General features: G+C 36.0%; 1 pseudogene; it reads right to left on the bottom strand.

The window, feature by feature from the left end:
• Positions 1-11,275: 11,275 nt before the first annotated feature.
• Positions 11,276-24,130, bottom strand: part of LOC123393635 — a 48,494-nt pseudogene continuing 35,639 nt past the window's right edge.

Below are 24,130 nucleotides of genomic sequence, written 5' to 3'. Positions count from 1 at the left end.
GGACCCTGAGATCATGACCCGAGCCGAAGGCAGCGGCTTAACCCACTGAACCACCCAGAAGTAGAGAGGTTTAAATATTATATACAAAGAAAGTGAGTAAGACTGGGTGGTTTCCTGGAGGTGAAAATTAAAGGAGACAATTCATGAATGAGTCCCTGGCTTTTTGTTTATAAGACTTTCTTTTTTACTGGCAATTTAGTAGTAAATACTAATATTTACTAAGGTGAAGAACTAAAGGGGAGAAGTTGTGAGGGAAAATAATGTGTTTATATTTTGGCATGCTGAATTTGAGGTACGAATGCAATGTAGATAAGCAACTATTAAATACAGTGTCTTCATCTCAGGGAATCAGCCTACGTAGGGTTTGTGTTTTTTTTTTATTGATAGATTATTTTTAGAGCCAAATTACATTCACAGTAAAACTGAGCAGATAGTACACAGTTCCCACCCTTTACCTGCCCCTCTCCCACACACAGCTTCCCCACCATAAATATTTCGCACCAGTGTGGCATATTTGTTACAATCAATGAATCAACGTTTATGAGTATCAACTCACTTCCACAGCTTAAAGGTAACTCTTTGTGTTATACATTTTATAGGTTTTGATAAATATATAATGTCATGTATCCACTCTTACAGTATCATACAAAATAGTTTCACTGCCCCCCAAATCTGTGTCACTTATCTATCCCTCCCTGTCTCTAAAATCTCTAGGGATTGTTTTTTATTGCCTCTATAGTTCTACCTTTTCTTAAGCAGTGGTTTTAAATTATAGAGGGCACGGATTGCATGGAGCACTGGGTGTGGTGAAAAAATAATGAATACTGTTATGCTGAAAAAAAAAAAAAAAGAATGCCATTGAACAAATTGAGATGATTTTGTTTTGTGTCCTTATCATGAAAATTAAGCTCCCCAGAGTAAACCCAGAACTTAGGTGGACCACATGATGCCTCTGTGAATGGGAATTTTTCCTAAAAGCTTGACAGTTGGCATTAGGGAGCATGGGTCTTTGATAGTACAGATTAAAACCATAACATTGAGGATAATTTTTTAAAGCATACAAAAGGAAATGTTTGGAAATGTGGTGAGAAGAGAGGAGAAAATAGATCAGGCCTCTACCTGGGTCCTCATTAATATAAGTATGGTAGAATGAGTAGAATATACTTAAAAGATTATAGGGAAAACTGAATTTTCAGGTAAGACCAGAAAGTATTTGGAATACTCACTGTAAAGACAGAGTTATTTAGGAAATATTTATTTTTATTTTTTATTAACATATAGTGTATTATTAGATTCAGGGGTACAGATCTGTGAATCCTCAGACTTACACAATTCACAACACTCACCATAGCACATACCCTCCCCAACGTCCATAATCCAGCCACCTCATCCCTCCCCTTTACCCCCCCCCCCAAAAAAAAACCTCTCAATTTGTTTTCTGAGATTAAGAGTTTCATAGTTTTTCTCCCTCCCTGGTCTCATCTTACTTCATTTTTTCCTTCATTACCACACAACTCCTAGCCCTTCCTCTCAAATTCCTCATATCATAGAGATCATATGATTCTCTGATTGACTTATTTCACTTAGCATAATACCCTCCAGTTCCATCCATGTCATTATAAATGGGAAGACTTCGTTTTTTTTTTTGATGGCTGCATAGAATTCCATAGTATATGTATACGACACCTTCTTTATCCATTCATCTGTTGACAGACATCTAGGTTCTTTCTATAGTTTGGCTATTGTGGACAGTGCTGCTATAAACATTCAGGTGCACGTGTCCCTTTGGGTCACCACATTTGTATCTTAAGGGTAAGCACCTATTAGTGTAATGCTGGGTCATAAGGTAGCTGTATTTTCAACTTTTTGAAGAAACTGCATACTGTTTTCCAAAGTACCTGCACCAGCTTGCATTCTCATCAACAGCATAGGAGGGTTCCCCTTTCTCCACATACTTGTGAACATCCCTCATTTCTTGACTTGTATTTTAGTCCTTTTGACTAGTGTGAGGTGGTATCTCCTTGTGGTTTTGATTTGTATTTCCCTAATGCCGAGTGTGTTGAGCACTATTTCATGTATCTGTTGGCCATTTGGGTGTCTATTTTGCAGAAATGTCTGTTCATGTCCTCTGCCCATTTCTTGATTGGATTCTTTATTCTTTGGGTGTTGAATTTGATAAGTTCTTTGTAGGTATTGGATATTAACCCTTTATCTGATATTTCACTTGCAAATATATTCTCCCATTCTGTTGGTTGTCTTTTGGTTTTGTTGACTATTTCCTTTGCTCTGCAAAAGCTTTTGATCTCGATAAACTCCCAATAGTTCATTTTTCTTCTTGTTTCCCTTGCTTCTGGTGATGTTTCTAGGAAGAAGTTGCTGTGGCTGAGGTCAAAGAGGTTGCTGCCTGTGTTCTCCTCAAGGATTTTGATGGATTCCTTTCTCACATTGAGGTCTTTCATCCATTTGGAGTCTATTTTTGTGTGTGGTGTAAGGAAATGACCCATTTTCATTCTTCTACATGTGGCTGTCCAGTTTTCCCAACACCATTTTTTGAAGAGACAGTCTTTTTTCCGTGTACTTTCTTTCCTGCTTTGTGAAAGATTAGTTGACCATAGAGGTTTGGGTCAATTTCTGGGCTCTTTATTTTCTGTTTAACTGATCTATGTGTCTTTTTGTGGCAGTACCATACTGTCTTGATGATGACAGCTTTGTAATACAGCTTGAAGTCTGGAATTTTTATGCCACCAATTTTGGCATTCTTTTTCAACATTCCTCTGGCAATTTGGAGTCTTTTCAGGTTCCATATAATTTTTAGGGTTATTTGTTCCAGTTCTTTGAAAAAAAATGATGATATTTTGATAGGGATTGCATTAAATGTATATATTGCTTTAGGTAGCATAGACATTTTCACAATATTTGTTCTTCCAATCCATAAGCAGGAGACACTTTTCCATTTCTTTGTGTCCTCCTCAATTTCTTTCAAGAACACTTTATAATTATCTGAGTACAGGTTCTTTGCCTCTTTAGTTAGGTTTATTCCTAGGTATCTTATGGTTTTGGGTGCAACTGTATAATTTCTCTTTCTTCTGTCCTGTTGTTGGTGTATAGATATGTAACTGTGTTCTGTGTGTTGATTTTATATCCTGACACTTGACTGGATTCCTGTATGAGTTCTAGCAGTTTTGGAGTGGGGTCTTTGGGTTTTCAACATAAATTAACATATCATCTTCAAGGAGGGAGAGATTGACTTCTTCTTTGCCAATTCAGTTGCCTTTAATTTCTTTTTGTTGTCTGGTTGCTGAGGCTAGGACTTCTAGTATTATTTTGAATACCAGTGGTGATAGTGGACTTCTTGTCATGTTCCTTATGGGAAAAATTCTTAGTTTTTCCCCACTGAGAATAATATTCGCTATGGGTTTTTCATAGATGGCTTTGATGGTATTGAGGTATGTACACTGTATCCCTACACTGTGAAGAGTTTTGATGAAGAAGGGATGCCCCACTTTGCCAAATGCTTTTTCAGCATCTATTAGAGGATCATATTATTCTTGTTCTTTTTTTTTTATTAATGTATTGTATCATATTGACTGATTTGCAAATGTTGAACCAAGCTTGGAACCCAGGAATAAATCCCACTACTCATGGTGAATAATCCTTTTAATGTACTGTTGGATTCTATTGTCTGGTATTTTGGTTAGAATTTTCACATCTCAAGGATTCATTTCTCAAGGATATTGGTCTATAATTCTCCTTTTTATGGGATTGTTGTCTGACTTTTGGGATCAAGGTAATGCTGACCAAATAGAATGAGTTTAGAAGTTTTCTTTCCATTAATATTTTTGGGAGAGTTTTGGGAGAATAGGTATTGATTCTTCTCTAAATGTTTAGTAGAATTCCCCTGGGAAGCCATCTGGCCCTGTATTCTTGTTCGCTGGGAAATTTTCGAAGACTGCTTCAATCTCCTTACATGCTATGGGTCTGTTCAGGTTTTCTATTTCTTGCTGGTTCAGTTGTGGTAGTTTATATGTTTCTAGGAATACACCCATTTCTTCCAGATTGTCAAATTTGCTGGCATATAGTTAGTTGCTCATAATATGGTCTTATAATTGTTTGTATTTCTTTGGTGTTAGTCGTGATCTCTCCTCTTTCATTCATGATTTTATTAATTTGGGTCCTTTTTCTTTTCCTTTGGATAGGTCTGGCCAGGGGCTTATCAGTCTTAGTAATTCTTTCAAAGAACCAACTCCTAGTTTCATTGATATGTTCTACTGTTCTTTTGGTTTCTATTTCATTGATATCTGCTCTGATCTTTATTGTTTCTCTTCTGCTGGGTTTAGGCTTTCTTTGCTGTACTTACTCCAGCTTCTTTAGGTATAGGGTTAAGTTGTGTACTTGAGACCTTCCTTCTTTCTTGAATCACACTATATACTTTCCTCTAAGGGATGCCTTTGTTGTGTCCCATGGATTTTGAACAGTTTTGTTTTAATTTTCATTTGTTTCCATGATTTTTTTCAATTCTTCTTTAATTTCCTGATTTACCCATTCATTCTTTAGTAGGATGCTCTTTAGCCACCGTGTATTTGAGTTTTCTCTAACCTTCCCCTTGAGATTGAGTTCTAGTTTCTGAGCATCATGGTCTGCAAGTATGCAGGGAATGATCCCAAACTTTTAGTACTGGTTAAGACCTGATTTGTGACCCAGGATGTGATCTGTTCTGGAGAATGCTCCATGTGCACTAAGGAAGACTGTGTATTCTCTTGCTTTGAGGTGCAATGTTCTGAATATATCTGTGATATGCATCTGGTCTAGTGTGTCATTTAAGGCCTTTATTTCCTTGTTGATCTTTTACTTGGATGATCTGTCCATTTCAGTGAGGGGAGTGTTAAAGTCCCTTACTATTATTGTATTATATAGTTGATGTGTTTCTTTGATTTTGTTACTACTTGGTTTATATCATTGGCTGCTTCCATGTTAGGGGCATAGATATTTAAAATTGTTAGATCATGTTGGACAGACCCTTTAAGTATGATATAGTATCCTTCCTCTTCTCTTATTATAGTCTTTGGCTTAAAATCTAATCTATTTGATACAAGGATTGCTGCCCCAGTTTTCTTTTGATGTCCATCAGCATGGTAAATTGTTTTCCACCCCTCACTTTAAATCTGGAGGTGTCTTGGGTCTAAAATTAGTTTCTTGTAGACAGCATTTTGATGGGTCTCTTTTTTTATCCATTCTGATACCCTGTGTCTTTTGATTGGTGCATTTAGCCAATTTCCATTCAGGGTAACTATTGAAAGATATTAGTTTAGTGCCATTGTATTGCCTGTAAGATGTCTGTTACTGCATATTGTCTCTGTTCCTTTCTGTTCTGTTACTTTTTGGCTCACTTTGCCTAAGAACCCCTTTTAATATTTCCTATAGGGCTGGTTTGGTGTTTGCAAATTTTTTAGTTTTTGTTTGTCCTGGAAGCTTTTTATCTCTCCTTCTATTTTCAATGTCAGCCTAGCTGGATATAGTATTCTTGGCTGCATATTTTTCTCATTGGTGCTCTGAATATATAATGCCAGTCCTTTCTTGCCTGCCAGATCTCTGTGGATAGATCTGCTTCCAATCTAATATTTCTACCATTGTGTGTTACAGACCTCTTTTCCCAAGATGCTTTCAGGATTTTCTGTTTGTCACTCAGACTTGTAAGTTTTATTATTAGATGACGAGCTGTTGACTTATTTTTATTGATTTTGGGAGTTTCTCTGTGTCTCCTGGATTTTGATTCTTGTTCCCTTCACCATATACAAATCAAAACCCCATGAGATACCACCTCATACATGCCAGAATGGCTAAAATTAACAAGTGAGGAAATGACAGATGTTGGTGAAGATGAGGAGAAAGGGGAACCCTCCTACTCTGTTGGTGGGAATGCAAGCTGGTAAAGCCACTCTCAAAAACACACACACACACACACACACACACGTACACACACGCACACACACTGGGGTGTGGGTGCCCACATGGCTCAGTTGGTTAAGCATCCAACTCCTGACTTTGGCTAAGATCATGATCTCAGGGTCCTGGGATTTTAGCTCTGCACTCAGCAGGATGTCTGCTTGAGATTCTCTTCCTCTCCCTCTATTCCTCTCCCAACTCACACTCACTCTGTCTCTCTAAAACAAATAAATCTTTAAAAAGAAAAGCTACACTGGAGTATTAATTATGTTGCCTAAGGAAGATTAGAAATATTTCCTTCAGTGAGGTTAAGGGTGATATTTGTGGGTTAGAGGAAAACATTATTCAGCATTTCTGCCCTTGCAAAAATAGATAAATAAATAGTGTCTACGGAATCCAGAGACATAAAATACTTTGGGGTGGGACTCTTAGGCAGAACTTTGATTCTGTTTTATATCTAAGGAGTTAACAGAAGAGTCTGGTGCCAAGGTTCCTGCTAGAAAGCTAGCTGTAGGCTGTCTCTAGCAGCATTTAGTGAGCAAGTCAAGTAATCAAAGAATCCTTCACAATATGCATTAGAGTGATTAGGTGGACAAAAAGATAAGATTTTATTGATTTTACCACTCACCTACTTGCTATAAATACATGAAAATGTAGCAGAATTCTGTCTGTGATGCTTTTGTTTTAACATATTAACCGATCATGAGATAATGGGGGAAAGAAATGATGGCCTTCATCTACCTCTATCACTGGAAGAACAGATACTCAATCAAACATCACAGTTGTGAACCACAAAAGTGTTTAGGGTCAGTTTTTAACAGGTGGGAGAACATTTTCCCCACTAGATCATCTATAGTTTCTTCAATTTTTTTTTTTAAGATTTTATTTTATTTGACAGATAGAGATCACAAGTAGGCAGAGAAGCAGGCAGAGAGAGAGAGAGGAGGAAGCAGGCTCCTGCTGAGTAGAGATCCTGATGCAAGACTCCATCCCAGAACCCTGGGATCATGACCTGAGCCAAAGGCAGAGGCTTTAATCCACTGAGCCACCCAGGTGCTTCCAATTTTTTTGTTCTAGATTTAAGATCAGTAAGACCTGGCTATGGGAACATGTATATGTATATTTATAAATACGTGTGTGTGTGTGTGTGTGTGTGTGTATACATATATATGTAAGTGTGTGTGTAGACATAAATAAATGCAACATAAATGTATTTGCCTAAACCGATAAGCATATTCATATATGTGTGGATATGTGTGTTTGAAGAAAGAAAGAAAGAAAGGAAATTTCCCTCAGATCATTTTATTATTCATATTTATATGTCCAGTGACTGGGATACTGCTTAGAATGTGGTAGATATTTATAAAATGTGCATTTAAAGAAAGATTATTTAAGATATAGCTGATGTTATTCAAGTCATTACTTGAATTCAGTACTGTCTTTCTTGCTTAAAAATATAATTTAATTTGATATGAGTTAAAAGACAGTTATTTTTACAGAAATGAGATGGGATTCATTTTTTCTCAAAGACCACATGGTATCATTTTAAGGAAACATTTACTTTTTATATTTACCAAATAATTTTAACTTGTAGGTCAACAATTAGTGGAAATTTCCCTTATACTGAGAACCCATTTCTCCTGGTCTGTGAAGCCTATAACTACCATCTAAAAGCAAAGTGGAACTGTTTATGTATAATGTGAAAATATGTCTCCTCACAAAAATACTGGGCCATTTAAAAATTTAAATGTAAGGTACTAATATTCTAAATCTTCAGGGTCATAATATTCAGAATGATAAATACTTACATTTTACATGTGATGTAAGACTCCTAATTACATGCAAATTTCTTTCAGCTAAAATTTTGTTCTAATATACATCCCATTATAGAAATATAAAATATAAAAACATAATATCACTCATTATGTAGAAGAACCAATTCTCCAGCCTCTGTACAAAAGTCCTGCTGTCTCTCAGTCCTGATGTGCTGCCAGGAAAAATGAAGACGGGGTGGAAAGTTGAGCACACAGTCTCTCAATGACATTCCCATAAGAAAACCAAAAAGAACAGTTAAATGGAATATTGAGGAGCTCAGCCAACACCTCCCCACAAAAGCTTAAGGAATCACCAAAACGTTTATCAACCTTAGCTGCCTGTAGTCTGTGGAGTAATTCTTTATTTGTGATCACACTGTCACATTCCTGAAAAATCTCTTGCTCATTTGTCTCAATTTTGCTTGTCTGTCCCACCATGAAAGCTATGTAGAGAATGGTATCAAGCTCTTCTATGAGATTTCCTTTAGTTATTGAAGTTGAATATCTCCACATTAAAGGGAATCTTGGTATGATGAAATAGATGATTTGGTGAAGGCACCAAGATAGTTATCTCAAGTCCATGAAGTTGGAGCTGATCCAGAATAACTTTTAGATAAATCCAGTGACTAGAATCTGAGGACCACACAAGTACTTCCCCAGTCTTTCCAGAGCCAAAGGAACACAGATGCAGCATGGAAAGAACATAGAAACCTTTCATAGTCATCATAATCAGCTCTTGCTCTAACTAAACCTGTGCTGAAACCAATTTCACAATCCCACAAATCTCTTCCTTGGTGCTCTCAATCAATTCATAGCAGGTTGAGCTGAACTTTGAAGTACATATTTTGTTTATTAGTTAAAATCAAATGCAGGTGATTTGTTAAAAAAATCAATAACTCAACAAAATGAGTTAGTTTTTCTTTTAGAGGATATGAAAATAAAAAAGCTTAAACACAAATTGATAATAATTCCCAAATGATCTTAAGAAAATCAATCACCATGTCATGCATATTCAATTAAGACTAGATTTTTTTTTTGATAAATTTTTCTTTGGTTTTATTCAATGTTCATTTGAACAGAATAGTCCTTCTAGTATTCCTCTCACTGACAACACTGCTAGGAAATACAGGAGGAGAAATAACCTCTTGCCAAAATCAGATTATGTGCATTAGGGCAAGGAGAAGATTTAAATCCAAATAGTCTTATGCTAAATTCAGTGCCCTCTCTGCTAAGTCATGTCTATCTTTAAGAGAAAAAGAATAAACTTTTTCTTTTGCTTTTACTACAGATATGAATTCAAGTTCTGATTCTAGATCATATTCATGTTATAGTGAAAAGAGATAGAATAGAAAAGGCAAGTCTTGTAAAAGATAACTTGATAATCTTATTCTTCCTTCCAGCACATCCAATTCTAATTTCATTGCTTTCTTGTACAAGTCCTTTTATAATGTAAAATTCCTTTTTTTTTTTTGCTTTGCTCCCCACACCTGGAAGTGACTACCTCATGTAGAATTGGATCCAGTGATATTTAGGACAATGACTTCATCTATAATCCTTTTGCTTAAAAAGTTATTTTCGTGAGATTAAGAGTCACTTATGGTTTGTCTGGGGGGAGGGGGTTTGGGCGAAGGGGGTGGGATTATGGACATTGGGGAGGGTATGTGCTTTGGTGAGTGCTGTAAAGTGTGTAAACCTTGTGATTCACAGACAAGTGAATTCATTACTTATATATAACACCCAGTGCTCACCCTAACAAGTGCCCTTCACCCATCTAGCTTATCCCCACCTGCCTCCCTCCATCAACTCCTAGTTTGTTCTCCATAGTTAAAAGTATCTTATGGTTTATTTCCCTTTCTCCCTATCTCCCTTTCTCTTATTTACCCCTGGGGATAAAAATATATGTTTATAAAAAATAAAAAATTTAAAAAAAACAAAAAAAGTTATTTTCAATTTCATAAAAATTTGACTAATAAAAATAGGATTGAACAATTATTCAGTTGATCACCGTTCTATAAATTCTACTCCAACATTGTATATTGATCTTGTCAGTCTTTACTATGACTTTAATCCCAGCCATTTTCATATCCAATTTGGATTTCCTGCAATAACCTTAAACCATCATTTTCACACTGCTGTAACCCAGTTTCTACAAATAAAAGTTCCAGATTTCCAGAAAGTCTATTTCAGAGGATGCCAGTATTTAGTAGAATACTTCAATAACTTTCTCTTTTATATATGTTAAAATCTATATTCTCTGAAATGCCCCCCCCAAAGATCCTGACTAGTATTTTAATCTTGTTGCTCTACTTTCTCCCTCCATCCATGTCAACTTTCTTTGAGCCTTTTTTTTTCAAATCTTCATTTAAATCCTAGCTAATTAGCATAATGTGTGGTATTGATTGCAGGAATGGAATTCAATGATTCATTACTTATATATAACACCCAGTGCTCACCCTAACAAGTGCCCTCCACCCTTCTAGCTTCACCCATCTAGCTTATCCCCACCTGCCTCCCTCCATCAACTCCTAGTTTGTTCTCCATAGTTAAAAGTATCTTATGGTTTATTTCCCTTTCTCCATTTCTCCCTCTGCCATATGTTCACCTGTTTTCTTAAATTCCACATATGAGTGAAATCATATGATATTTGTCTTTCTCTCACTTATTTCACTAAACATAATACACTCTAGCTCCATCCACACCAATGCAAATGGCAAGATTTTATTCTTTTGCATGGCTGAGTTATATATATCTGTATCTATATCATCTATATTTATATCTATATATAGACTTCTATATATCTATATCATATCTATATCTACCTATATATAGATATGTATATATGTATATGTATATCTATCTATATTTAGATATAGATATATATACCACTATTTCTTTATCCACTCAGCAGATGGACATTTGGATACTTTGGCTCTTGTTGCTAATGCTGCTGTAACTACAGGGTGAGTGTGTGTCCTTAAAATCTGTATTTTTTGTATCCTTTGAGTAAATACCTAGCAGTGCAATTACTGAATTATAGGGTATTTCTATTTTCTAGCTTTTTGAGGAAACTCCATACTGTTTTCCAGAATGTTGGTGGGAATGCTGCACTTGTTTGCATTCCCACCAACAATGCAAGAGTTTACCCCTTTCTCTGCATCCTCACCAACTCCTTTTGTTTCTTGTGTTGTTAATTTTAGCCATCCTGACAGTGGAGAGTCTGCTTGTCCCTCTCTCTCTGGCTCTTTCCCCATATGTGCCCTCTCAATCTCTGTTTCTCTTTCTCTCAAATAAATAAATAAAACCTTTTAAAAAGAGATATTTGGGAAAAGACCAAGGAAGACAGACATGTTCACTAGTTAATGGTCATGTTGAATTCTCAGCTTTTCTTTAACCTAAAATACAGGAATGGGATATTTGAAAACAGGAGGGGAGCATTGTATTCTCATTCAGCTCTTTGTGTCTGGAATGAACAGGATTGTCCACTCAGGCCCTTGTCAAATTTGCAAGACTCTATTCCCTCATTTTTCTTTCTTTCCTGTTTTTTAACCAAATTTTTGAAAAGAAAACCAACATTTTGTGACCAAGAATATAGCAGTTGCCACAAAGACCAGCAGGAACCCAATCACATGCAAAGAGTGGTACTGGAACCAGGTGAGTTTGTGAGCAGCTGGGGACAGGTGCTTGGCGCCTTTGTGGTACATTATAAACTCAAACCAGAGGTCTGCTCTATCGAGAGGTTTTATAAGTTGATCGTGGTGAATCCTGGAAACTTTGGGCATTCTATTTGTAACTGGAAGGCAAATACAAAGAAAGAAATTAATATATTTTTGTTAAAGTTAGTCTTGGATATGCATTTTAAAAACTAAACAATCTTAGGTCCATAGATATTCTTGTTATATGAACTCTGGTCTTTGCATACTATTTTTAACAACTATAGTGGGGAAATTGAGAAAGAAATGTATTATTAACAGAATATGGTTAAATGCAGACAGAAAAAATCAAAATATACCTGTTAATAATTTAAGCCTATTTTTTTTCCCAAGAAGGAAGTTTGGTACTATATGAAATATCACTTCCAGGATATTTCCAAGATCAAGTTAGTGATGACCCAAAATTGTTGGAAAAGATCCACTAAAGATCTTTAAGCATGATTGCTAATATTTTCTCATATGGCGCAGAACACAACCAATGATAGTCCCCTAGAAAACACTAGTACTTATGAAGGATCATTAATGACTGTTCTCAAAGACTGAGAAGCTCTGCACTTGTCATTGTACTGATGTTCCCCTCCATAGTGGCTCCACTGATCTTCATAGGGAGGATGTTATGCTGATCAGGAAACATGGGAATCCCGACAAAGGGACGCCATGACAAACAGCTTCATAGATCCCATTTATTCCACCATGAATGAGAAACGTTTTGGTTTGGGGATGACCTAGTTTGGGGTTAGAGTAAGCAGTAGGTGAAGATTTCATTATAATAGGATAACAGGATTTTAGAGACAGAAGGGGAAAACCTATAGGATAAGTCACTGAAAGGAACAGTATTATCTACAAAAGCTAGACACATTGCTACTACAGAAAACTGTATCCCAGGAAAAGGAAGCCTTAATTCCTTCTGTGTGGCCTGAATATTTTTTTTAATTATAGCAAGTATGAATCTCTAATATCTAATGACCACATCTTTAATTGCATCATTCAAAACTGAGGTAAGATGAGAAACACTTAACAATTGTTAAATAGTAGTTGAATTTATCATTTAACAATTATTCATTTTATTCATCCTTTAACTCTATAGCTTTAATTCCCCATAATCTTACGAAGATTATTCTAGGGTATCCAGTCATGGAGCTGAGTATTTGTTCCGAATGTGGTCATTTTCTTTTCTTTTTTTTTTTTTTTTTTTTTAAAGATTTTATTTATTTATTTGACAGAGAGAGATCACAAGTAGGCAGAGAGGCAGGCAGAGAGAAAGGAGGAAGCAGGCACCCTGCTGAGCAGAGAGCCCGATGTGGGGCTCGATCCCAGGACTCTGAGATCATGACCTGAGCTGAAGGCAGCGGCTTAACCAACTGAGCCACCCAGGCGCCCCAGTCATTTTCTTTTCTTTGTATCTCCATAAAACCTTTTGAAGGTACTGCATATATTTCACAATTCATAGGATAATGACATTTTAAGATTGTAGAGTTTTTTCAGGTTATGCACCCACTCTGCTTTAGGTGACAGTTGAGAGAAGAATATAGAGATTTAAACACTGAAAGACAGAATGGGACTGTTTACAACCACCATGTTTTAAAAAGTGCTTGCATCAGTCATCTATTAAGTATATTTTTGGTCTGTTATCACTTATTTATTAATCAAAGTAGAGTTGACACACAATGTTACATTAGTCTTAGCTGTATAACATTGTGATTTGACAAATTCATACCTTATGCTCTGCTCACCGTAAGTGTAGCTACCATCTTTCAGATTGGTTATCTTTCCCCACTCTTTTCTTACTTCCTTTTACATCTTTTTTTTCTTTTTCTTTTTTGCCTTTTAATTTTAGGTAAGAATGACACAGTGGATTTGTTGATATCCCATTGTTCAACAAATTATCTTGTTTATAATCAACATTTCAATTATCTTTTAATTCTAGAAAATGCTAATTAATTAGAAAGACTATATGAATGCAGGCTTTTGCTTTTATGCTCAACTGCAATGGATCAAAACCTAATACAACCAAAGATATGGAAGATAATTTTGACCATGATTTAGCTCTCTCTTTGTTATGCCACTTCCACCTTTTCCTTGTCCTTGAAGTGAATGTACTTCAGGTCTATTTGGGGAGAAGTCAGCCCAGGCCTTAAGATTTCAAATACTAAAACATGAACAGTGTGCTTAGTGTTCTCATCTCTATTTTAGTAAAAACAAATGATTCAGAAAGATATTTTTCCATACTAATGGCAAGGCTCAGTAGGCAGGGCTCAAATGTGTCTACACATGTTATTGTAATGTTTTACAAATTTTTACTTATACTTTCTCTTTTATGTTACATGTGAAAGGAGATTTAACTTTAAATGGAAAGACACCATTAGCCACACTCTCTTTCCAATTGGTAAATAGCTGTCCAGCAGAATCAATGGTTATACTTATCTTCTGTGGAATCTGGGCATAGGTTGAGGCAATGAGGTTGTGCTTTTCTTTTGTGAGATTTTGAATCACTGTACCTAGAGGAAAACACCAGAATATGACTGTCATCTAAGTTTTGCACAAATTCTTCTATTTCCTGCAGAGAAAAAATTCTTTGTATTACAAAGATGTAGCATCATAGGGAATAAAATAAAGTTCACTTGCACTTGTAAAATCAAGATTCAAGAAAATTGGCAGAGACATGGTTAGATTGTTTTTTTACCCGACTCGTAGAGCCAACCAGTCTCTCTCTCTCTCCTTCTTTCTTTTTGCCATCCAGGCTCTTTAGGAAGAAGTATATACATATCTAAAACTTATGCCTTAAGTACTTAATCATCAATTACTGAATAGCCATAGAACCAAGCCATTCTACCAAAGGTAATAAGAATACAGCACTTTTCATGATGATTGACAGTGTTACTTACCAGGGTTTAATTTTATTAAAAACTGAGTGATTTGCGAATTTGTAAAAATATACCTCAAAAGAAATCCTTGAAATGGGTCTGAATTTGGTTTTTGAGATTATTATCGTAACAGTTTGTATCTAATAAATTATTAATGTGTTACCTGCTCTTTTAAAATATATGGTTTCCCTGGTAACTTTCTCATGCTTAAATCATCCCTACCTTATTGATAGGACTAGGAAAATATTTATTAGAATTATGATATATAGTGATATGTCATAAAAGGAGATAACATATTTAAACTACTTCAGTAATTATAAACTACTTTTAGGGGACAGTGATTGTTTCTCCTCCTGATGTATAAAAGCTCCCAATTCAATGGACTTGAGTTACATATCCTTAATTTGAGACTTAGTACAGAACTGATATTAGTTGTCTCTGTAAAGTAAACCCCTGCCATTTGTAGTTATGCAAGTTGACCACTGCAAACTCTGGGATTGGGCCAGTCACATCATATTGTATAAGAATAATATCCTCTAGACATGTGTCATGTATTGTCAGTAAAAACTTTTGTGGCATCTCTGAAATCACTATGTTCCTAAATTAAAGGCTATTAAGTGATCAGAGAAGAGATGATGTCAAATTTGGGAGTAAACTTGCACTTTTAGCTTTGTTAATATTAGTGGAGTATTTCAGACATCTCAAAAATTATTGTCTTAATATTTATATTGATTCATGTCCCCAATTATATGAATTTTGAATGGTGTTTTATATATATATGTGTATGTGTGTGTGTGTTTATACATAAATATATACATATATATTTATATTTATACTAAATTCATTGAGTTCTTGGTCGGAGGACCCCTCATTGCTTTTTTCTTGTTTTTATTTTATTTTATTTTTTTAATTTATTTATTTGACAGAGAGAGAGAGATCACAAGTAGGCAGAGAGGCAGGCAGAGAGAGGGAGAAATAGGTGCCCTGCTGAGCAGAGAGCCTGATGCAGGGCTCGATCCCAGGACCCCGAGGTCACGACCTGGGCAGAAGGCAGAGGCCTAACCCACTGAGCCACCCAGGTGCCCCTTGTTTTTATTTTTAATTCTTTGTAATTAACATATATTGATATATTAGTTTCAGGTATACAATACAACAACTCAACAATTCCATACATCACCCAGTACTCAACATGACAAGTGCATTCTTCAATCCCCATCACTTATTTCACTCATCCCCCAACCCACCTCTCCTCTGGTCACCATCACTTGCTGTAATTAAAAGCATGTTTCTTGCTTTGTCTTGCTCCCTCTTTTTTTCCCTTTATTCATTTGTTTTGTTTCTTAAATTTCATATATGAGTGAAATCATATGTTCTTTGTCTTTCTCTTATTGGACTTAGCATCCTATTTTCTTTGTCTTTCTCTTATTGGACTTAGAATTGTACTCTCTAGCACCACCCATGTCATTGCAAATGGCAAGATTTTATTCCTTTTATGGCTGAATAATATTCCATTGTATGTATGTACCACATCTTTATCCATTCACCCATTAGAGGACACTTGCGCTGCTTCCGTATGTTGGCTATTGTAATTAATGCTGCTATAAATATAGAGGTGTGTGTATCCCTTTGATTTAGTGTTTTTGTCCCCTGGTTGCTTTTCAATCTCTGTATCGAGTGCTAATCTCACAAAACTACCATAAGCATGAATGCTATTCATGCTGCACAAACTTCTTATCCAGAGGTAAACTGAACTTGTAAGGGAATAATTTACCCTCTCTTCACGCTTCCTCATTTTATCTGAGATTATTTTGTGAAATTATGTGGCTGTGTGTGTGTGTGTGTGTGTGTGTGTGTAAAGTGGAAAGTCGATAACAAATTATTTAAATAGGTGATTATCTAGAGCCAGAGAAATTGTCACCTCTCTTTTGATGTCTCCAGTTAGAAATTAGTTGATTATATTAAGTCTTAATAGATCTTGGTTTGCAGCTGTAACTTGATTGGCAAGAAAAAGGGCATTCATAATCCTAAAGTGAAACTTCATCAACATACCTTTTTTTTTTTCATTCTACGTAAAATTTATTTTGGAAAGCAGTAGAATTTAACAATGAAATTCAAATAAAACAGTGAACTTTATTTTTTTATTTTTTTAATTTAATTTCTTTTCAGTGTAACAGAATTCATTTCTTTTCAGTGTAACAGAATTCATTTTTTATGCACCACCCAGTGCTCCATGCAATAGGTGCCCTCCATAATACCCACCACCAGGCTCTCCCACCCTCCCACCCCCAGACACACGTTCAAAACCCTCAGATTGTTTTTCAGAGTCCATAGTCTCTCATGGTTCATCTACCCTTCCAATTTCTCTCAACTCCCTTCTCCATCTCCCCATGGCCTCCGTGTTATTTGTTATGCTCCACATATAAGCAACATACATTTTACTAGAAATAAAAATCAAGAATTCTGAGAACCTCATTTGTTCTGCAAACAACTTAAAAAGATTTGGTTAATATTATCACAGTATAAGTAAATAAAGATTTTCCTCCTTACTCTCTATTGATAGTTAAATAGTTCTTCTGTTTCTCATTATCATTTCCTTCCAATGTCCCTGGCACTCTATGTATTTTCCTTGGAAGATTTAGGAATGTGATATAATATAATTTCTTTTTCATTTCAAAAGGAACCTGTTTTCAGGTTGATAAAAAAAATTAATCCAAATTTGGATATTTTTTCTCATTCTCATGAACTCTACTTAATGCCAATGACCCTCAATATTTCCTTTTCTGTTTGCTAAGCTTGAGGCCTATATTATCCAATGACTTCTAGAAAATTCTACTTGTAAATCCTACCAAGTAGGATTATTCCTCTAAGTAAATATTCAAAAAATTAGAGCTCATTGTATTAATTTTAAACAAATTCTAACTTTATGTGTTTCCTATATCATTAGAAACAATCACTATCAAAGAAACATTCAAAATGGAAATCCAGGAGACTTCCTTATTTCCGACTTTCCCTCAACTCCTATTTGGTTTCACTCAATAACAATGTGGAACTTACCCCAAAGTGTCTGAGGAAAACATGCTTATCTCTCTACCATTATGATAATTACCTGTGTTTATAACTCCATCAGCTTGTTGAGTAAGATTACAGCAGTCTCCTTAGTGATTTTTGTGGCTCTACTTTCCTGTCACTTTGATCCATTATCCATACTATAGAAACAATATTTTGAGATGTATTTCAATCGTGCAGTTTTTCAGTTTAATTTCTCAATAAAATGACAAAACCACCTTTTTGCATCTTAAGATCCCTTCTGACATGGAAAATGGAAATAGAGTGACCAACCAAAGATGTTTAGTATTATGTCTCTGTTACTAAGGTGGTAATCTTTAAAGGAAAATCAGGAGTCATATCATAAGGAATACAAAAATCTTTCAACATAATCATCTTTCCTTACATAAAGATTTGGTGGGCTTGGGGCGCCTGGGTGGCTCAGTGGGTTAAAGCCTCCGCCTTTGGCTCAGGTCATGATCCCAGGGTCCTGGGATTGAGCCCCACGTCGGGCTCTCTGCTCAGCAGGGGGCCTGCTTCCTCCTCTCCTCTCTCTCTCTCTCTCTCCCTGCCTGCCTCTCTGCCTACTTGTGATCTTTGTCTGTCAAATAAATAAAATCTTAAAAAAAAAAAAAAAAAAGATTTGGTGGGCTTGCCATGAAGCCCACCTTCTCTGAGAAATTTAAAATTAAGTAGGTATGAATGAGGAAATTCAAAATCCCAAAATGTTTGAATTCACCAAATTTCAGCTTTCCTCAGAGACTCACGTAAGTAGTGGGTCTCCTGGATTGGGTGGGAGGATTAGCCTATAAGTTAAATAAGAAAACCTCATCACCAATTTATAGATAAACTACTAAGGACAAGATATGTTTAGGTCTCCTAGAATAATAGGGCTTCTGATGTGAAATTAAAGGGAGCATTAATGCAACAATATGGAATTTAAAAAAAAGAGAAAAAGAAAGGAAAACATAGTTAACTATATGTAAATTTATTTTCTGACAGAAAATAAATGAAGGGCTAGAGGAGAAAGATGGTGGAGGAGTAGGGGCCCTAGATTCATCTGGTCCCTGGAATTCATCTAGATATCTATCAAATAATTCTGAACTCCAGTGAACTCAACTGGGGACCTAAAAAAAGAATTGTTGCAATTCTACAAATAGAAAAGCAACCACTTTTTGCAAGGTAGGAGGTGTGGAGATGAGAATCTGAAACAATTAATGTACAGACAAACTGTGGGTAGTGGGAGCCTCTATCAGTTTGCTTCCAAAGGAGCCCAAAATTGTAACTTTTGGAAGTCTGCTGTGGTGTGTGTGTGGGGGGTGGTCTTCCTGTTTTGAAAGGCACTCAGGTGGCAAAGAGGGGTGGAATCCAAAGGGGGACAGTATGGTCTCAGGATCCCTGGAGTCACAGAAAAAACTATGCATGAGTGTGGCAGAGTTCCCAGGCAAGAGAGAGGGGAAACAGACACAATCAGCAAGACCAGGAGTGGGCTTGCAGCTCCGTGTTCCATAAACCACTCATCACAACATGTTCAGGTGACCACTCTACAAGTGGAATCCAGCAAGCAGCAGAACCATGGCCCAGATCTCCCTCTCTCCCCTCAGAGAACAGCACAGTTGCATTCCACAGGAGTCTGCAAAGTTTGGAGACTCAAAACACGGTCATGTGTTAGAGATAAAGATGCTTGGTCACAGGCTGGGTGAACACAGCATGCGAACGAAACTAAGTAGAGAAGAGTGATTGACTCTTTTCCTGTGAGGGCTCACTGAAGAGTTGAAGGATGAACTTTAAGCTCACAAGCTAGAGATTGGGGTGCCACCATTTTCATTCCCCCCACCTGCTCCAGATATCCAAATCTACTTAAAATGAGCCTGGTCCCCTGGCAAGGGCTGTGCAATCCACTGGTGGCAAGGACACTTGAGAAGCAGCACAACAGCCCCTTCCCCCAGAAGACCAACAGAAACTTCTAGTTGATAGCAGGTTTACCCATTATACAGGACTCTGAAACTATGACTGGAAGAAAATACTATGTAGAGCTCATCGATTTTTCTTCTGATTCTTTAGTCTTTCAATAATTTTTTCCCCTTTTCAACTATTTTTTTTAGTTTTTTTCAACATTTTTAAAGTCTTTTTAATTTTCATTTTTACACTTATATTTATTTTCTTCATTTTTGGCTTCCTTTCTTTCTGTCTCTCTCTGTCTTTCTGTCTCTCTCTCTCTCTCTCTATATATATATATATATATATATAATTTTTCTTTACAAATTTGGGATTTACTTTCTTCTACAAAAGAGATCAAAATACATCCAAGATCTAGTGTATTGCTCTGCTCTATTCAGCTCTTTATATTATATTCTCCCTCTCTTTTTTATTTTTTTCTGATTTCTTCTGATCTGTTTAGTGTAAATTTTTCTGAGGTTATTGCTATTACTGTATTTTGTCCTCTCATTTATCTATTCTCTGGACAGAATGACAAGATGGAAGAACACACCCCTCAAAAAAAGAAGAAGAGGCAGTACTGACTGCCAGGGACTTAATCAATATGGATATAAGCAAGATATCAGAACTAAAATTCAAAATAACAATTTTAAAGATACTAGCTGAGGTTGAGAAAAACAGAAGATATTTTTGGAGAAATATAGGAACTGTAATCAGGTCAAAATAATAAAAAGTTATTAATGAGATGCAATAAAAAATGAAGGCTCTAACTGCTAGGATGGCTGAGGCATAAGAGAAAATTAGTGACATAGTGTCCAAATATTGGAGAATAAAGAAGCTGAGAAAATGAGAGATTAACAACTACTGGATTATGGCGGGGGGAGAATTTGAGAGATAAAAGATATCATAAAGCAAAACAACATCAGAATAATTGGGATCCCAGAAGAAGAGGAAAGAGGGGGGCATAAGGTATATTGCAGCAAATTATAGTGGAGAACTTCCCTAATCTGGGGAAGGAAGCACAGCGAACACCCCTCGAGATCAATAAAAACAGGTCAACAACCTGACAGATAATACTGAAACTTACAAATCACAGAGAGAAAGTGAAAATCCTGAAAGCAGCACAGGACAAGAAGTCCATAACCTACAAGGATAGAAACATAAGGCTGGCAGCAGACCTGTCTACAGAGACCTGTGGCAAAGTACTGGTATGATAAATTCAGGGTGCTAAATGAGAAAAATATGCAGCCAAGAATACTTTATCCAGCAAGGATGTCATTCAAGACAGAAGGAGAGGAAAGGAGCTTTTAGGACAAACAGAAATGCAAAGAATGTGATCATGAAACCAGCCCTGCAAAAAATATTAAAGGAAATACTTCAAGCAAAGAGAGAGCCCAAAAGGAACAGAGATTAGAAAGGAAAAGAGACTATATACAAAAACAATAACATTACAGGTAATAGAGTGGCACAAAATTCATATCATTTAATAGTTCATATAATTTAATAGTTGCTCTATTAAATGGGCTAAATGTTCCAGTCAAAAGACACAAGGTAGCAGACTGGATAAACAGGCAAGACCCATCCATATGTTGTTTACCAGAGACTCCTTTTAGACCTAAAGACACCTCCATATTGAATTTGAGGGTCTGGAGAACTATTTATCATGCTAGGGTAGCAATCCTTAAAGAAGACAAATTAGATTTTAAACCAAAGAATTTAATAAAAGATAAAGGACACTATAGCATATTAAAGAGTCTATCCAACAAGAAGATCTAGCAACTGTAAATATTTATGCCCCTAACATGAGAGTAGCCAAATAGATAAACCAATTGATAACAAAATTAAAGAAACACATTGATAATAACACAATAATAGTAGGATACTTTAACACCCAACTCACAGAAATGGACAGATCATCTAAGCAGAAGATCAACAAGGAAACAAGTGTTTTGATTGGCACACTGGACCAGATGAACATCTCAGATATATTCAGAGCACTCTATCCTAAAGAAAGAGAATACATATTCTTCTCAAGTACACATGGAGTTTTCTCCAGAATAGGTCACATTCTGGATCACAAATCAGGTCTCAACAGGTACCAAAAGACTAAGATTATTCTCCGCAAATTTTCAGACCACTGTGCTTTAAAACTTGAATTCAATCACAAGAGGAAATTTGGAAGGAACACAAATACATGGTGGTTAAAGAGAATCGTACTAAAGAATGAATGGTTCAATGAGGAAAGAAACGTAGAAACAAAAGAACAGTAGAACAGATCAACTAAATTAGGAGCTATTTTTTTAGGAGAACAAGTAAGATCAATAAAACGCTATCCAGAGTTATCAAAAAGAAGAAAAATAACCCAAATTAATAAAATCATGAATAAAAGAGGAGAGATCACAACCAACACCAAGGAAATACAAACAATTAAAGAACATACTATGAGCAACTATATGCCAACAAACTAGGCAATCTAGAAGAAACAGATTCATTCCTAGAAACATATAAACTACCAAAACAGAAAGAGGAACATATAGAAAATCTGAACAGAGCCATAACCAGCAAGGAAATTGAAGCAGTGATCAAAAATCTCCCAAGAAACAAGAGTCCAGGCATGGATGGTTTCCCAAGAGAAATTTACCAAACATTTAAAGAAGAATTAATATCTATTATTCTGAAGATGTCTCAAAAATAGAAATGGAAGAAAAACTTCCCAATTCTTCCTATGAGGCCAGAATTACCCTTATCCCCAAACCAGACAAGACCCCACCAAAAAGGAAATTGTAGACCAATAACCCCAATGAACATGGTTGCCAAAATTCTCACCAATATACTAGCCAATAGGATCCAACAGGACCTTAAAAGAATTATTCACCACAACAAAGTAGGATTTATTCTTGGGGAAACAAGTGTGGTTCAACATCAGGAAAAAAAAATACAACAACAACCAGAAAGAGTATTTGACAAACTGCAGCATCCTTTCTTGATTAAAACCCTCCTCACCATAGGGATAGAGGGAACATACTTCAATATTATAAAAGCCATGTAGAAAAAATCCACAGAGATTATCATTCTCAATGGGGAAAAACTGAGAACTTTTCCCCTTAGGAAAGGAAACTATGGGGATGTCCACTCTTGCCACTGTTGTTCAACATAGTACTAGAAGTCCTAGCCTCAGCAATCAGACAATAAAAAGAAATAAAATGCATTCAAATTGGCAAACAAGAACTCATTAACGAAATCATCTTTCTGTATGACATGACACTTTATGTGGGAAAACCCAAAGACTTCACCCAAGAGTGTTAGAACTTATAGAGGAATTCAGCAAAGTGGCAGGATATAAAATCAATGCACAGAAGTCAGTTGCATTTCTTTTTTTTTTTTGACTTTTAATTTTTTATTTTTTATAAACATATATTTTTATCCCCAGGGGTACAGGTCTGTGAATCACCAGGTTTACACACTTCACAGCACTCACCAAAGCACATACCCTCCCCAATGTCCATAATCCCACCCCATTAAGCAATAAGAGAGAAGAAAAAGGAATTAAGGAGTCGATCCCATTTACAAGTGCACCCAAAACCATAAGATACCCAGGAATAAATCTAACCAAAAGAGGAAAGGGTCTGTACTCTGAAAACTATAGAACACTCTTAAAGAATTTGAGGAAGACACAAAGACGTGGAAAAACAATCCGTGCTCATGTATTGGAAGAACCAATACTGGTAAAATGTCTATCCTTCCTAGACCACTCTACACATTTAATGAAATCCCTATCAAAATACTATCAATTTTATTCATAGAGCTGAAATCAACAATCCTAAAATTTGTATGGAACCAGAAAAGACCTTGAATAGCCAAAGGAATGTTGAAAGGGAAAACCAAAGGTGGAGGCCTCACATTTCTGGACTTCATGCTCTATTACAAAGATATAATTATGAAGACCATATAGTACCAACACAAAAAGAGAGACATAGAACCAATGGAATAGAATAGAGAATCCAGAAATGGATCCTCAGCTCTATGGTCCCCTAATCTTTAACATAGCAGGGAATAATATCCAATGGAAAAAGGACAGTCTCTTCAACAAATGATATTATGAAAATTGGACATTGATATGCAGAAGATTGAAACTCGAACACTTTCTTACACAAAATAAATTCAAAATGGATGAAGGGCCTACTTGTGTCAGGAATCCATCAATCTCAAAGAGAAGAACACAAGCAGCAACCTCTGTGGCTTCAGCTGCAAAAATTCTTGATATACATGTCTCTAAAGGCAAGGGAAACAAAGGCAAAGATGAACTATGGGGATTTCATCAAGATAAGAATCTTTTGCACAGCAAGGGAAAGAATCGGTAAAACCAAAAGACAACTGACAGAATGGGAGAAGACATATGCAAATGTTTTATCAGATAGAGGTCTAGTACCCCAAATCTATAAGTAATTTATCAAACTCAACACCCAAACAACAAATAATCCAGTCAAGAAATGGGCAGAAGACATGAACAGACATTTCTCAAAGAAGACATACAAAGGATCAACAGACAACGTGAAAAAAAAAAATGCTCAACCTCTTTTGGCATCAGAGAAATATAAATCAAAACCAGAATGGGATACCACCTCACACCAAGTCAGAATGGTTAAAATTAACAAGTCAGGAAACAACAGATGTTGGTGAGGATGCAGAGAAAGGTGAACCCTCTTAAACTGTTGGTGGAATGCACCCTGATGCATCCACTCTGGAAAACAGCATGGAGTTTCCTTAAGAAATGAAAAATAGAGCTACTGTAATACCCAGCAATTGCACTGCTAGG

Source organism: Mustela putorius, unplaced genomic scaffold (genome assembly GCF_011764305.1).
Source record: "Mustela putorius furo isolate JIRA1106 unplaced genomic scaffold, ASM1176430v1.1 tig00000925_pilon_pilon_pilon, whole genome shotgun sequence".
NCBI classification, from domain to species: domain Eukaryota; kingdom Metazoa; phylum Chordata; class Mammalia; order Carnivora; family Mustelidae; genus Mustela; species Mustela putorius.
The sequence above is the reverse complement of the archived record's forward strand: the minus strand, read 5'-3'. Positions and strand labels throughout refer to the sequence as shown.